General features: G+C 36.0%; 1 long non-coding RNA gene across 1 annotated transcript in view; it reads left to right on the top strand.

Moving 5' to 3' along the window:
- LOC145524347 (uncharacterized) overlaps positions 1-16,249 on the top strand; it is a 202,209-nt gene extending 185,960 nt beyond the window's left edge. The window contains exons 3-4 of the long non-coding RNA XR_014067419.1: positions 14,177-14,310; positions 16,027-16,249. This is a non-coding gene — a long non-coding RNA (uncharacterized LOC145524347). The remainder of the gene's footprint in view (positions 1-14,176; positions 14,311-16,026) is intronic.
- Positions 16,250-17,177: the final 928 nt, after the last annotated feature.

Here is a 17,177-nt window from a genome sequence, read left to right on the forward strand (position 1 = left end):
AATATGAAATGAAGTTGGCTCAGAATCTGCTGCAATACAGGAGACCTGGGTTCAAACCCTGGGTTGGGAAGATCCCCTGGATAGGGGAATGGTTACCCACTCCAATATTCTTGCCTGGAGAATTCCATGGACAGAGGAGCCTGGTGGGCTGCCATTCATGGGGCACAGCCCGTGGGGTCGCAAAGAGTCAGACACGACTAAGCGACTGATACTTTCACTTAAAAAAAAAAACAAAAAACAATAACTGGGCAACTTCTCTGTGTATCAGTATGGATAGAGTTCTAAAATATATGAAGTGAAAAATAAGCAATGTGTTGAACAGTGTGTATAAGCCTTTGTTTTAGGAGAAAGAATATAAATATATATTCTATCTTGCATAATATTGTTTATACAAAGAATTATGCAAGAATTATACAAATGAATTATGCAAATAATAAAAATTGTACTCTGTGTGGAAGGTTTTAGGAAGTGACAAATGGAGACAGTGATAGAAGGAAGTGCCTTCACTGTGTATATTTTAATATTTGTTGATTTTTAAATTATAAAGATGTATTAATGATTTTTTTTTAAGAATTTGCCTCTACCTCATTCAGCATTTCAGTACTTCAGTTATTAGCTATTAATTCATTTCAGGCATTCGGGTTTTGTATTTGCTTCTTTTTCTCCTCTGCCAGCAGTTAATTTTGTAAGCTGTGGTCCTAGAGTAAAATCGCTAAGAGAGTCTCTGCCCATACCGTTTTCCGTGCATTGCAATAGGGGGAGAATTGGAAATCACAGGAGGAATAGTATTTTTGATGTGTTCTCTGCCCTGTGGTCAAAGCTTTGATACTTGCTGTGTGTGGAGGAAAAGTTCCAGACATTAAAACGATTGTGTTGTTATTCAAGGTTGACATGCCTTTGCTTTAAAAATGAGCTAAATATTCCTAGAAGGCACACGGAGAAATAATGCTGGAAGTAAGTTTAAAAAGAGAATAAGATACTTAACAGAATGAGAAGGGAGAATGAAATGCCAAAATTAACCCCCACATGCAGAAAGACAAAAGTCCAAAGAAACTAGCCACTCAAAGGATAATAGGGAAAGGGAAAGAGGAAACTCATCAGCAGGGAAATACAAATGACAAGAGGCCATTAACACTGATTTATCTAGAGGTCATGACTGAGAAATACCCGAAAGATCCCTCAGGGGTAGACCTGAACCATTAGGCTGTGATATTGAGATGCCCTCATTTTATAGTCAAGGAAGACAAGCCCTTAGACTGTGAAGAGAACAATCTAGTATCATACCAAACCATGTCTGAGACTTCAGCCTAGCATTTTTGTTTTGCTTTGTTTTTCACTTGCCTGTTTATTTTGTGTCTGTTGCTAATTTTCCATTTTATTTCATTTGGAGGCCCTCATTTTACCATGCATAATCACTGTATATGTTTCCAGATAATAGGAGGAAAGTGAAGAGGAGGCTAGGAGGAGAGAGATTAAATCTTGCAAATGAATGTAAAGTGATAACAGCAAGTAGTGGACAAGTATATGAAATTAATAAACAAAAAATATCATTTGTGCTGAAAGTGGGCCCAGAAAAGCTTGCTCTTGAAACAAAGGGCAAAAGGTGCATGAACATGGCTCTGTATCTTTCTTATTCCAAGGTTTTTTGTAAAAATGATGGTAAAGCATTTAAAAAAATCATCCTTTCTTATTGTCTATAAATCAAAAAGGAATGAATTGCCCCTCAGGGTTTTTTTTTTTTTGCTGTAGAATATATACTCTGCTACAGGCATCTTACAAAAATTCTTCCAAAATATTCCTCAACAAATTCTTCTTAAGGCAGAGTTTTACCTCCAAATTACTGTTCAATCAGTTTATTACTCATGTATGTTTTCCTCTGTAGTAGGCTAAGAAGTGTTTAAAATTTTGTTTCAGAAATATGAGGATGTCACACAAATATGAACTCTTAGCTCCTTACAGGAAAGTAGTGTTTTTCTATTCCAGTTCCTAGACCTACATCACACAAAGGTTCACATCAGAGATGTTCAGTCTTTAAATGTGATTTAGCAATAATGTTGAGTCCCTAATAACACTGATTGATTCCAGATTATTGTAATGTAGACCATTCTGTTTATTTTTGGCTTCAGTCTTGGAAGAAACCAAACAAACAGAAAAGATGCTACTCAATTTACCATTCAAGAAAATATTTAATGTTTTGTATTTTCATTCTAAACTAAATAAATTTCAAATACCCTGAAGAATCATGGGTACTTAAGAGTGATCACTTTTAGGGCTTTAAGTTGGAATTTTTTCCTGTTGCTTCCCTGGAATAAGATCAAGCTCTAAAGTAACATGGGTATTATAAAGAAAGAGACTAAAAACAAAACCCGCAAGCTTTTGGAAATGTAGAAAATCAGATAAATACACTTGCAATTGAAGTTCTCATTTTATACTCATATTCTAATTTAAAATTTAGTCCTTTCCAAGTTTGTACCATGTACTAATTTTTTTTTTATAAGATTAAGAGGACATTGATTCTGATACTGCAGACTGATCCTCCACTAACACTCTTTCTAAGGGAAACTGTAATAAAGGTTGTGGAGTTTCATTGTCTCTGATGACATTATAAAATTACCCTTTTTTCAAATCAACAGAAAAACATATAAAAACTGGGACCACCCTTCTGTTGATCTTATTGGTTCCATTTTTTTCTGCTTCCTAAGCTTAACAGTAGCTAACTATTGTTTGTGATGAGTTAGATACTATATACAAATTACATACTTTATTGAGCCTTAGAAATCTTTTATACTTTCAAGGATTTAAAAAAAATTTTTTAAACATGAGCCAGTCTGTTTCAGGAGCAGTCTAGTCAGTAGCTGCTTCTCTGTTCAGCATGTTTTGTTCTACCCATAACCTTCATCCACAGGCCTAACTACTTTCTACCTCCCATTCTGAGTGCAACACTTGTGACAAGCATCTAAAAGTCATGACAGTGTTTACTTATGAGTAGGGCTTCAGTTCTAAAATTTCTGAATTGAAGAATAATGCTAGAGAATGCTATATGCTATTAGATATTATGCTATAATGCTATAAGATATATCAGGATTTCCAAAGGTCTAATTGCTATCATGCCATTAATTCAAGGAAATTTATAGTGATAGTTGCCATTTAGTGTGCACCTAAGCCAAGCATTCACAAGACATCTAATCTTTGAAAAATCCTGTGAAGTTATATCCTTTTCTGTTTTACATATAGGGCAAATAAAGATCATTTCTTCAAAATGATGATGATGATGATCATCATCATCATCTGGTAAATATCAGAGTTATGATTTGAGCTTGCATTCATTGTTGTTCAGTCACTAACTCCTGTCCAACTCTTTGCAACCCTATGGACTGCAGCATGCCAGGCTTCTCTGTCCTTCACTATCTCCAGAGTTTGCTCAAACTCATGTCCATTGAATTGGTAATGCCATCCATCCATCTTATCCTCTGTTGCCCCTTTCTTCTCCTGCCCTTAATCTCTCCCAGCATCAGAGTCTTTTCAAACGAGTCGGCTCATCGCATCAGGTGGCCGAAGTATTGGAGTTTCAGCTACCTCATCAGTCCTTCCAGTGAATATTCAGGGTTGATTTCATTTAGGATTGACTGATTTGATCTCCTTGCAGTCCAAGGGACTCTCAAGAGTCTTCTCCAACACTACAATTTAAAAGCATCAATTCTTTGGTGCTCAACCTTCCTTATGGTCCAACTCTCACATCCGTGCATGACTACTGGGAAAACCATAGCTTTGGGTCTACAGACCTTTGTTGGCAAAGTGATGTCTCTGCTTTTTAATATGCTGTCTAGGTTTATCATAGGTTTTCTTCCAAGGAGCAAGTGTCTTTTTATTTTGTGGCTGCAGTCACCATCTACAGTGATTTTGGAGCCAAAGAAAATAAAATCTGCCACTGTTTCTACTTTGCATTTACCAGAGTTCAAGCTCCTGCTATTTCTACTGTTCAATTAGCTGTGGTCTAAAGCCTAAGGCTCCTTTGATTCTCAAGGGACCTTTTTGATCCTATGGTTCTAGTTCAGGTCAACATGGGAATTTCTTTCTTGAGTACTTTCAAAAAAAGATGAAACCATATTAGATATACCTTAGTGTCATCTTGCTTTATCTCATCTTATTCAAATAATTAATATTAGGAATAGAAGATTGAGTAGAAACCATAGTATTATATTAACTGGAATGTCATACTTCTCACTGATTATATGTAAATTGAAGTTCGCTCATCCATCCACCTATCCATCCATCCATCCATTTAACTAATTAAGAACTATTATGGATCAGTTGCTATTCTAGTCATTGACCAGAGCTTTTTTTCCTCTCAAAAATTATATTCTAGACCAGCAAGTCCAGTAGAAATTTCCATGGAATGAAAATGTTCTGTATCTGTGCTTTTGAAACAACTGAGGAATGAAGTTTGATTTAATTGTATTTTTAAATTTTGTGAACTTTTGTTTAATTTAAATTAACTGAAACTTCAATAGCCAAAAGTGGCTAGTGGTGCTGTATTGATTGTCACAGTTCTAGCAGATTTGAGGAGGTGGGTAGACAGAAAATAAATAAGCAAATTATTATTTTTTTATTTGGATGAGTACTATGGAAAATAAGCAGAGTGATACGGTAGAGGTTAGAGGAATGGCAAGATTAATTAGGGTTGTCAGGAAAGTTTTCTTTGAATAAATTCCTTTTAAACTGATTCCTGAGTGAGGATAAGGAGGCAGACATGGCAAGAATAGAATGACATTCTAACTGAAAGAAGCAAGTAAAAATGGCTTGCAGAGAGAAAGATTTTGGTGTGTTCAGATCAATGTTAGTTGGATCATGGTGAGCAAAGAGCAAGCAATGTGCAATGACATTGGCAGGCCAGATAAGGTGGAGTTTTGTAGATTGTAGTAAAGAGTATGAATTTTATTCTAAGTGAAATCTAAATTTATACATAATATTTAAAACATCAGATTATCCTATAAAATACTTATGTACAAAGTTGAATTATTTAAAGATGAAATGGGTGATATTTTAGAGATTTATTATTTTTAAGAGCTGTTTTTGTACAGTTTAATTCAAAAGGAGCCCCATGTTAAAAAAACTGCTGGTAGTTATGAAATTATCTTAAAGATTCAAATAATCATGTCCTTAAGATATTGGAATCACCAATAGCAAACAATCTACTTACATAGATATCCAAAGGGAGAGTAATATTTAGAATCAAGGCATTTCATTTTTAATCTTTGGTGAAGTTAATTTTTAATATCTCTCAGGGCTAAATTGCACGGTTATGAAACACAAATATGAAAACTCTTTTTAAACATTTGTTCTATAGCCAGTTTCCTGTGGATAAGTCATCACATCAGGAAAACATAATACAAAAATTATGTACTCAAGTCACAGCAGAGACTCCTAGACAACCTTACCAGTGCTGAAAGTAGTTCTTTACCTAAGTTGATTTTAAAGATGATATTCTTGAATTTACCCAGAGATCTGAGCTAATTCAATATAGTACCTTTAAGGAGTCACAGATGCACTTGGGCCAGCACATGGAGAAAGGGTCAATTGTACCCTAGTCACCATAGAAACTATATTATTTCAGATAAAGCATATTTTTTCCAGATAAGGTGTAATTCATGATACTGAGTTCCACCAATACCAGTATTGGTTGAAAAGAATGTACCCAAACTGTGTCATAAAATGGTTGGAAAAACTACTAAAAATGTTACTAAAATAAGCAAATTGCTAAATTAAGTAGACAATACACATTACCCTAAAAACTGTCTACATTGTGGAATTTTTAAGTCACTGGCTATTTAATGTCTCTTTCAAATACAGACTTTTAAGATTTACAAAGCTATATTTTTAAATGATGTGAACTTTTCAATATTCATAAGATGTGTCACTTCAGTCATGTCCGACTCTTTGTGACCCTATGGGCTGTAGCACACCAGGCTTCTCTATCCATGGGATTCTCAAGGCAAGAATACTGGAGCGGGTTGCTATGACCTCCTCTGGGGGATCTTCCCGACCTAGGGGTCAGATCAGCATCTCTTATGTCTCCTGCATTGGCAAGTGGGTTCTTTACCACTGACACCACCTGGGAAGCTCATTTATAGGGTATTAAATATTATTTTGCTGTATCATTTTAAAAATAAAAATAAGTTGTAAAACTAAACTGTCAAAGAAAATAAAGTTTTAATTCATATTTAGGACTTTTCTTATAATAAAAGGTCAGTTAGTACTTAAGGAGTAAAGAAGGGGGTAGAGAGAGAAAGGAATCCCCATTTCATTCTTAACCAAATTAGTCTGTGCTTATGAAGATGTCAGACCTTCATTTTACCCAATAAAACATTTTTGATGTGGTAATGATGGTCCCCCTAGTGTATTTACATAAAACTAGAATGATAAAAAATTCCAGCTTTGTAACTAAATGTGGACCTATAATTGTTTTAAGTCTTTAAACCAAAAACAAAGCACAGACATGGTTTTTGTCTTAAATTTAGAATAAATTGAAAAAAATGCATTGATATTCTTTGTTTCAAATGTATTTTGGAACTTAGCAGACCACATTCAACCTAGTTAAATTATCTGAATGGATTTTGGGGGAAGAGGAAAGAGTCTGTTCATTTTAATATACCTTCAGAAATATTTTATTTCTTGATGATGACAGCAGCTCTTGCTGACAACTATTAATACATTAGAAACACCCCATCAGAGTTATATAAAAACATGTCAGTTTTAAAGAGAACATCTTTGACAGCAAATTTTCTGATTGTGAAACAGCTGTGCCTTCAGTACAATGCATTAAGTAGTTTATTCCTTTTAGATAGTTAAATTGTGCATGAAATGTTGCTGGCACAAGGGCTCCAAATCTGGCCTGATTAGCGAACATCTGTTACATTGGAAAAATTCATGTCTACCCTAATTAGCTGTCAGGCTGATGTACATCAGGCCTGATGGTGAGGGATCCTGTGCTGTTTAAGTCAAACCAGGTTCCTCTCCTCTCCCGTCACCTGCCCTTTCAAATCTCTTCCTCTCGTTTGTTGCTGTAATTAGAGATGGTTGGACATACAATGGAGCAGGCTATGGTCAGTTATAGTCCCATCTGTGCAATATTTTAATTCCCACCAAACTTGGGAGCTGAGACATGAAGTAGTTCAACAGCAGCGAAGCTGTGAGACCTGTTAGGTCTATGACATTCGATAATCCTGGCACTGAGATCTTCATTTGAAAGACTCTTAGAATCCTGAAGTCACCATCTGTGGTGACGAAGGGTTATCTGTAGCTTCTGAAGAATTCATTTCTGTTTTGTTTGTTTTGAATAGGGGTAGCTCTCAGCTGATTTTGCAGATGTGACATATACTGTATGATTAGGTACTAAAAAGGATCAAAGTGTTCTGAAAGTGGGAATTTCATAGCTAAATATTTTGTGGCTATGGACAGATACCAATGGAATACAATTGGTATCTGAAATTGAAACCAAAAGATATGATTTTATCGGGTTTATTAGTCCAGCGTACATAGGGTTTTCCAATATCAATAAAAACTTTCATTGATCTGTGGATGGACACAAATCATAACTTCCTGCTCAAGCTAGCAGTAAACTGGAAAGTGCAGTTCAAAGTGTTCCTGAGCTGGTGAAATCCTCATTTGCTCTGTTACAGCCTTTTATATGAGCTGCATTGCCTGGGGACAAGTTCACATTCAACCTGAAAGATAAAGAATATGTAAGATTACAACATCAGATTTTAGAATGTGATTTGACCTACGAAGAATGAAAAATCAGCTTTTTTCTGACTTGGTATCATCCTTTCAAGATAATTCAAGTACAGGATTATTATTATTCCCAAGCATATGTGAGGTATAATTACAATGTATGCTAAAATTTAGTAATTGATGACAAGCTTTATAAAATGCTTAATGCATAAAGTTATAAATGGGGGAACTTATTTACCCAGAGAATTCAGTATTTTTTAGATGAACTCACACAAGATCACATGTAGAATTCTGAATGTTTTTGTTTTAGCATCCTAGCTAAACTAGAGTTGATTTTTCTGATTGAGGTGGGCTTCCTCGCTCCCTTCCTTTCCTTTCCTTCTTTCTTATGAGTTTTCTTTCACCTTGAAATACTTTCCCTATCCATCCAAAACTTACCTTATAAGGTCTTTAAGTATGGTCTCAAATACCAGCTTTTCTAATAGTATTAACCCCAGTTTAAAGGAAAGTGCAAAATTTAGTGAAATTAGTATACTTTATATTAATACTATGATTTTACTTGCATCATCTGTCTCTTCTCCACAACTGACATTTTGCATTTCTTTTATGGTACTTGCCATTTCTAATCTTTTATTTAGATATTTGTATACCAGAATACCTCTTATCTCTTATATTGGACTATAAGCTCCTTAGAGACAGAGACAATTCATTACTATGTATCCCATAAAGTACAGTTCATAACAGGCACTCAATAACTGTTTTTTGAATGAATGTAATTAGGCTCGGATTGTAAGTGTTCCAAAGCAGGGATAGGTGTCTGGGTGCAAGTGTTCACTAGGACCAAGTTCCAGGAACCATGAGGACTTACTGGTGTCCCCAGCTACCTGGAGACAGCCACCACAAGTCAGCTGGGAGAAAGGCTTGTTTCAGAGATTTGAGGTGTCTTGTAGGTATGGGATGGCCTTGGAAACATCTCCCAGCATCCCACTAAAGTGCAGAATGGCCAAACTCCCAATAGAGCTACCCAGAGTTCCTGAAGTGTTCAGAATTGTGATCCCAGGAAGACACTGTAAGTCCTGCTGGTCTTGGACTGCTCCCAGCTTGTTCAGAATGTGAATTTGGGTTGCCATCCTGTTTGGAGGTTCAGAGATGCTCTGGAACAGACTGGGCTTCCTCATGTTTGATTTCTTCTGTCTCCCTGTGCTTTTGCATGGCATTCTCTAGAGTTTTCCACACTGGTATGTAGGTTTGTCAAGAACCAAGAGTATAGGAAGTACTATAAGAACAGAAAAGTTATGCTCTATTTTGTGGATTTTAAAGAAAATAAAGAATTTACATTTTTATACATATGGTAAGGTTTTGGAATTGTGTTTATTCTATTTTGAAAACTACTTTGTAATAATAAATCACCAAAAGACAGAGAATTACACTGTGCTTTCACTGACTTGAAAAATACCTTTTGAGTAATGTATTTTCTTTTTTTTAAAAAAAAGACACATTAGAAGATTTTAATTTTACTGCATATTAAAAATTTTAATACAAGTTATGCTGTTCATTTGAATATAGCAGATATTTTCCATTTTTATCCCATGAATACAGTGTCTGCATTTGAAATGCATAGAAAAAAATCCCAACTAAATAACAGTTGATGATCTTTATTTAAACATATAGTATATGTCACTTCCCATGCAATATTCTTACTGCTCACAGGCTCTGTAAGATTTAGTATCTCTATTTTACAGATGATAGAATTTATACTCAGAGAGATTACATAATTTGCCTGGAGCTACACAGCTAGTAAATAGCAGAGCCAAAATTCAATTCATATCTGACCTCAAAGTAGTTGCATAACTGCCACTCAAGGAAATCTCTTTTCATATTTTAAACATATTTCACATTTATTTTATTTATAAATATTATTACTTGTCTTTTTAAAATACTTTGAAGACTAAGATTATTTATTTGGATAAATGGCATTGTTTCCAAAAAGGGACTATGATTTTTATGCATTTTGCTTGCTTGATGGTGGCAAGTCCAATAGTTTCATAAGAATTTGCATGGTATTTGATTCATGCTTTTATGTTTGATTGGGCAAGTCTACTCAATATATATATGTAGTTCAACCCAAACTAGTAAGGCTTCTGAAACCTCTTTAGGAAATTTTATCTTTTAAATCCAAGTTTCTGAGGCCAGGATTCCAGTAAATGCTAATCTTTCTGCAAGATAGACCATGAGGATTATAATAGAAGACTTTGAAATAGTTTTGATGATTCTGACACTATCTGCTTTATGATCATATAGTTGCCGTGTGGGATTTTGACTAACTTGATAAATAAAATCAAAGGCTTTTTCTTCAGTTGATAAAGAATGATACAACAGAAATATTTACTATGCACTATGCCAACAACTAAATTAACCAGTAATAATTGTTTTCAGTGGTACCAATCAACAGCTGAGAAAAAAAAAAAACCCACAGGTCATTACATTTATCAAAATTAACGATAGTTTCTCTCTCCACCCTCCTGTATACCATTCCCTTGATCATGCTGCATTTGACACACACACACACACAGAGGAAAAAATAGCTAATTCTTTTCAGTGTTTGTTTCTCTGGAAGCAGTCTTAACAAACTTTTGAGTATTTCGTGTTGGTGAGACAGCAAATGTCTTATTGCTATTCCAAGCCTGTAATTTACTCTGGAGATTGCTGATGCCTCCTTTCATAGAATCATCCCTGTCATGTTGCAGATGGCAACAGAAGGTCACTCCCTTCCTGGTGTGACTTATTCTCCAAGTTTTTCAGAAAATAGATATCAAATGCATGCATCCCTTCAGAAAATGGTTGCACTCAGGCCACCTAAAACCAGGTAGAGAATCATTACCTCTTTCTTCAAGCTTCACTTTGCAGAATATGTAAACCCTTATAAGAGGATTGGCTAACCTCTCAACCTTCAGATGAGCAGTCATCAGCTTCCAGAACTAGCATGGCCATCATTTGGCCCCAGCACTCTGGACAGTGCCTCGGCTCTTGCGGGCAACCTTCATTGGGCAGTGTGGACAACATCACCAGAGACCCTGTCAGCAGAGTATTCCTTGTTGATGTTGCTTAAGATGATCATGTGAGAGGCAGCTGATAAAACTTTTGGGGAGAGTAACTCTCAACAGAATGAAATGCCTCATTAGTGATGACATGAGGGATCATCAGGGGAAGAATCCCAGAGTCATAAGTCACCACAGAATGTTAGGTCACATAGTTAAGGACACATCTGGGTTCTACAGGCCAAGTTTGAATTTCTGTTTAAGAAATGATTTTCTACAGAGTAAAAGTAAAGGATGAGCCCCATTGTGCAATAAAAGCTGTAGTGGCTGTTATCACAATGGATCTTTTCACTAAATCCATAGTAAAAATATTTACTCTTAAACTGTGAGCGTATCATGTACATGTGTCTGATACTCTTATTTCTTTGCTACTGTGGAAATTATGGTGTCTAAACCCAAGCAAAGGCAGGAATGTTCATGAGGGGAGAAATCCAACTTTGTTCTTAAACCCAAACAATCAGTCATTTCACTCAAAACTAAAAGATGGGCCCTCAGTAGACAGAGCCCTAAAATAACTCTCACAGTCAGCCAGTATAGAGATGAAAATTAAACTTAGACTTTCTGACACTCCACTCTTGTTTTCTCATCACTGGATCCTCCCAGTTCACTGAGAAATCATTAGGTTTACACTATAAGCCAATTCTCAAAGCCTGACAAATTTATAGCTTCTCAAAACATGGAGGCCAAAGCAGAAGTTATCAATTATTTTCAAAGTGTCTAACTTTTAGCTGAGAATACATTGATATAGATATGTGATGGCATCTGGAATTCCAGCCAGTCCTCAAGGGAATATCCACGAATGCCTTTTTGGAGCCCTCTCTAAGATGATAAAATAGGTTCTAGTCAGACACTGTACCTCACATAGTGTAACAGCTTTCGACATAAATCTGGACCATGATTTACATTTGAAAGCAGCAGATCGATATTTGAGGAAGGATTATTTTTTATCAACTTGGCTCTAATTCTCTGAAATATAAAGTTATTTTTTAAATGTCAAGACCAACTATACCCACACTGGCATGGAATGGCTTTGTCGAAAAATTTGAAAAAAAATTAAACGTAAATTTTGTGTTGACATAATCCAGGTTAAGTCTAGAAAAGAAAAATACTTACTTTTGTAAAATGAGAGGCTATTTTATCACTCAGAGAATGTCACATCAATTGTAAAGCCATCAGCCCCAAGGTTTGGTGGTGATTGCTTCATATTTACTGTTAGTCCGGCAATGGGGATGGTACTTTTACAGTCTTTGGACAGACTAGTGAGTGTGACATTTAAAGTGTTGATTTTTGCAGCACTTATGTTAATTGTTGTAATTTTCCTGATGAACCACCATTCTGGTTTCCTGATGCAGCCAAGATAGTTTTACATTTTCTATGCAGGGCCTCTTTGCCATTTGGTCTGTGTAGTGTCAGCTTCGAGTGCTACTGAAAGCAGACAAAATTGCAAGCAAATTGCATCAGATTGCCAACATTGTGAAAAGGTAAATTGCTTGCAAATCTATTTAAACCACTGCCCTATTTTCATCAGCTTCAGTACTTGGTATTCATGATTGCTTAATTGGCGACCTTTCCTATTGTGTAGTGCTTTATGGTGTAATGGAAAGCGATCTTTACCAAACCAATTACCCTTTTTTTCTCAGCACTACATTATTGCTGTGATTGCAACTGCCAGTCCTTTGTAAATGAACTTTCTGATTTCAATGATGTTTTTAAAATGTAAGATAGAAAAAAGTGGCATTCATATTGTGCGATGTTCTATTTTGAAGCCTCTTTGTAGCCACTATTGTCTGGGAAAATGGACTGAAGGGTTACACAGTACCTACAAATATCCATGTAACTATTATTAATATTATTATAATGTCCTCCTTTGTACTGAAGCTCAATTAGGAAAGGATAGGAGAAATATTTTGTCACCCTGTCAAGTGCACAGGAAGTGCATTTGAGGCTTCTTTTTTGACACATACATTATCTCTAGTAATAAGATGAGATTTTTTTATAAAGAGTGGTGATGAAGATATAAAATCAATTTAAATAAAATTTACATTGCTAGTCTGATGGCTACTCAACATTTAAAAAGGAACCTTAAAATGACTCAAATATTAAAACTTGGAATAAAAGCTTTATTTTATAAGAGAAAGTTGTGAGCAAGCTGAGAAGCAGTGAATTTTTAAGATTTCGGGTTTTGAATATAGATGACAAAACACAGCAAAACATGTCTATTCTATTAGGTCAGAGCTAAAAATATGTATAATGCAGCTAAATAGCCTGAATTGTAACAGAACTAAGAAAGCTTAATTAAATAGTCTCTTAAATATTCTATAAAGTTAGCATCCACATGAATTCTCATAAAAAATGAGAATGATACAGAATAGAATGATACAGAATCCTGTTTATGTATTTTTATGTGATTTAGAAAATTATATCATTACTCATAAGTGTGTGTGCAGAAAGGGAGCTACAAGTAATTTAGTCATTCCCTAATACAGTAAGTGGAAATGGATGCATCATTCTACCCCCTACAGTTAGAAACTCTATTGTACGAGGGACATTTTGCAAAGATTTCTTTTACTCTCTCCTCTCATTTAATTAGGGAAAAAATGGAGTTCAAACAAGGCTTGCCAATGATAATCAGGTGATTGTTGATTTTAGTACCTTTGATGTAATGTAATGATTTATTTACAGCACAGCATCTTATTCTTTGAAAGCAGAGAAATGTGTTTATTATCTACTGCTTATGAAAGTGTTCATAACAACTAATTTCACTGTGATATTGAGTTCTAATGCACTTATTATTTTGTTTAGGCAATATATATCCTTTTGGAACAATTAGACCTGTGAGAAGGCAATGGCACCCCACTCCAGTACTCTTGCCTGGAAAATCCCATGGACGGAGGAGCCTTGTAGGCTACAGTCCATGGGGTCGCTAAGAGTCGGACATGACTGAGCGACTTCACTTTCACTTTTCCCTTTCATGCACTGGAGAAGGAAATCGCAACCCACTCCAGTATTCTTGCCTGGAGAATCCTAGGGACGACGGAGCCTGGTGAGCTGCTGTCTATGGGGTCGCACAGAGTCAGACACGACTGAAGCGACTTAGCAGTAGCAGCAGACCTGTGATTCAATTTTCTAACTTTAAATGAGTGTCCTACTAATTGGGAGTAGTACACACAAAACCTCTCACCTTGTGGAGGGACTTTATTTAGTAACTCTTGTGAACAGACTTTAAGGTGATTTTATTTTCTCTGGTAGTGGAGAAACATAGATTAGCACAGACTGCAGTTATTGTTGTTGATGTTATGTAAGAGGTTGGTTGTGAATGGTCACTCTCCTCATTCTTTCTCCACCAGTACTGGGTCCTGTGATGGTGAAGTGGATAACAACAACAGCTAAAAGAGCCCAGGCTTAAGATGTTCCAGACTCTATGCTAAGCACTATAACCGATTGATCTCATTTCAGCCCTCCCAACAATCCTATCAGGAAGGTACTATTACTATTCCCATTTTATAGATGAGGCAACTGAAGCTGAGGTTTAGAGGCTGACACAGGGTGTGTGGGTCATAAATGATACATCTAGGGTATGAAACTGGGCAATCTGGCTCCAGAGCCTATGTTCTACTGCTTGAAGAGTTTAGTTTCCCAGCTTTTAATATTTCTTTCTTGAACTAAGGAAGGAAAGCTGGTTGGCTTACATAAATGTTTAAATATTCTAAATATCTGATTTTCCAGAATACTTTAAATACTTATTGAGGAAATGGAGTGTATCCAGAAGTCATTTAATCTTATTCCCTTTTCTTCTCTTTATACATAGTACAGAATTGGCACTGATACTCATGTTTACATGCAAAACTCTAAGAAACTCAGATGTTCAGATTCAGCTTCTGCGTGCAAAGAATTTTATGAATGCCAGTGCTCACAAATGGGTCCTGCAGCTATTTCTCCTTTCCCTCCTTCTTCATCCACTGGAAAGAGAGACTTGAATACTGTAGAAACAGAAAATATCCAGCCAGTTCATCTTATCACCTCTGTTAAATAATGTACTCTAGAGTTATTGTTGGAGTTTGTTTGTTGATGTTTGGAATCATCTCATTTCAGTCCAAAGCTCTTTCAAAGGAATTGCAATAGGAATAATTAACAGATTTCCTCCTGTCTGTAATGAGTGCATTTGCTGAAGGTTGGGGGTGGGGTAGTGGAAGAGGTTGGGGAAATATGAGTTGTTGGTTCCACTTCAGGTGATCTGCAAACAAATTATAGAAGAATGAAATGTTCTTTGAGATTGTACATGAGACATTTGTTCAACTGATTTAAACAAAAACCTAGGTGTTTTCTTGTTTGATATTCTAATCTTTACTCTGCTATGGATAGCCAGTGGGAGCCTTGTGTATATTCTCTAATCTTTTAAACGGTAGGTAACCACATGTTCTATCCCAGAGGGGTCATATCAGTTCAGCTCAGTTCAGTTCAGTTGCTCAGTCATGTCCAACTCTTTGCGACCCTGTGGACTGCAGCACGCCAGGCTTCCCTGTCCATCACCAACTCCCAGAGCTTGCTCAAACTCATGTCCATTGAGTCGGTGATGCCATCCAATCATCTCATCCTCTGTTGTCCCCTTCTCCTCATGTCTTCAATCTTTCCCAGCATCAGGGTCTTTTCCAATGAGTTAGTTCTTTGCATCGGGTGGCCAAAGTATTGGAGGTTCAGCTTCAGCATCAGTCCTTCCAATGAATATTCAGGACTGATTTCCTTTAGGATAGGCTAGTTGGATCTTCATGAACTGGTTGCGCTTCATCCAGCCTGGCATTTCTCATGATATACTCTGCATATAAGTTAAATAAGCGGGGTAACAATATGCAACCTTGATATACTCCTTTCCCAGTTTGGAACCAGAGGGGTCATATATTCTATTCCAAAATGTTGGGAAATTTTGGAAAAGAGCAAGAAGCTGGAGAGTACTCTATAGCTTCCCCTTTATGCAGACTCATATACAAATCTGGATTTACCACAAAGATTAATACAGGGTTGAAGGATTAGTGGGGGGGGATATTAACTTAGGAAAGGATCATTTATATAAGAATTTATGGCATCTTTATTTAGTAAATGTTCTGAGTAGATTGAATACTCAGGACATTAATAATAATACAAATTATTTCATTTGTGAACAAAAACTAACATAGAGTTTTCAATTTGCATGTAATTGTAGGAACCTGTCTCTTGTGTTGCGTCCTTCTGTGATGTGCTGCTGCCACAACTCCTTGCACTCCAGCAGGGTGTGCATATGTGAGGATCATTTGTTTTCTGTCATCACATTTTTCTTCATAACATGCAGTATCCATTTACCCCAAACAATAATAAGGAATTAAACAAGGTTGACTATGCAAGTACTTATTGACTGCTCATGGGTATTAAACTTTTCTTTAACCTACGATACAATGTGTTTTTGTCATTGATAATGATGTCATTCCTTCTGAGTAAATAGAAATTCTTTGAGCTTACTTGGCCTTCATTTTTTCTGTATAAGAAGATAAACTATGAAATGTTTCAATAAGATAAATAACCCACAACACTTTTTCCCCACAACTCTTCTGCTCCCCACAACTCTTATTTCCAATTAATAAATGACTTGTCTGAGGTGTACCATCAGAAAGATTATAAAATTTAAAAACAAGTGGAAATTGTATGCTATAGAGAACACAATAAAGTTTGTGAAACAGGATCAACAATCTGTTATATTCAGATTGATAATCATTGGCTCTGTATATTTTAGGGAGAATGTATCTGCTTGATATGCTAGTAATAACAATCATGTTTAATATTTATTTAGGATTAATTATTAGCCAGGTAACTTATTAAGCACTTGTCATCAATTAGTCCATTTGATAATTCCAGTAACTCCATGAAGCACATACTATTACCACCTTTGTTTAATAAATGAGGAATCTGAGGTTCAGAGAGATTAAGCAGCATTTCTAAGATGGTTTCTAAGTAGTAGATCTGGGATTCTAACAGGGATAGTCTAGAAGTCATTACTGGCTCCCAGCTGAACAAGAAGGAGGAGGAGGAGGAGGGGAAAGAGGAGGGAGGGTAGGAGAGCAGGGAAGCGAATTTCAGAAATAAGAACACCAACAGGGGGCTGTGTTATCATTAACAAGCTCCCAAGTGCCTAATCATGCACAGTAGGATTTAGAATTCTCCATAGGTTTTTTTGAGATCACTTCTTACTGTACATCCTTGCCCGGAAATCAGTAATAATTCTTGTCTTTACAATTTTTTTGTTTTCAGTTGACTCTTGACCAATGAAGCACTCCTTATATTTTGGCTTCTTGGTGGCCAATGCTGTCAATCACATGATGA

The sequence above is a fragment of the Giraffa tippelskirchi genome, chromosome 10 (genome assembly GCF_054371585.1).
Source record: "Giraffa tippelskirchi isolate mGirTip1 chromosome 10, T2T-mGirTip1v1.2.pri, whole genome shotgun sequence".
In the NCBI taxonomy this organism is placed as follows: Eukaryota; Metazoa; Chordata; class Mammalia; order Artiodactyla; family Giraffidae; genus Giraffa; species Giraffa tippelskirchi.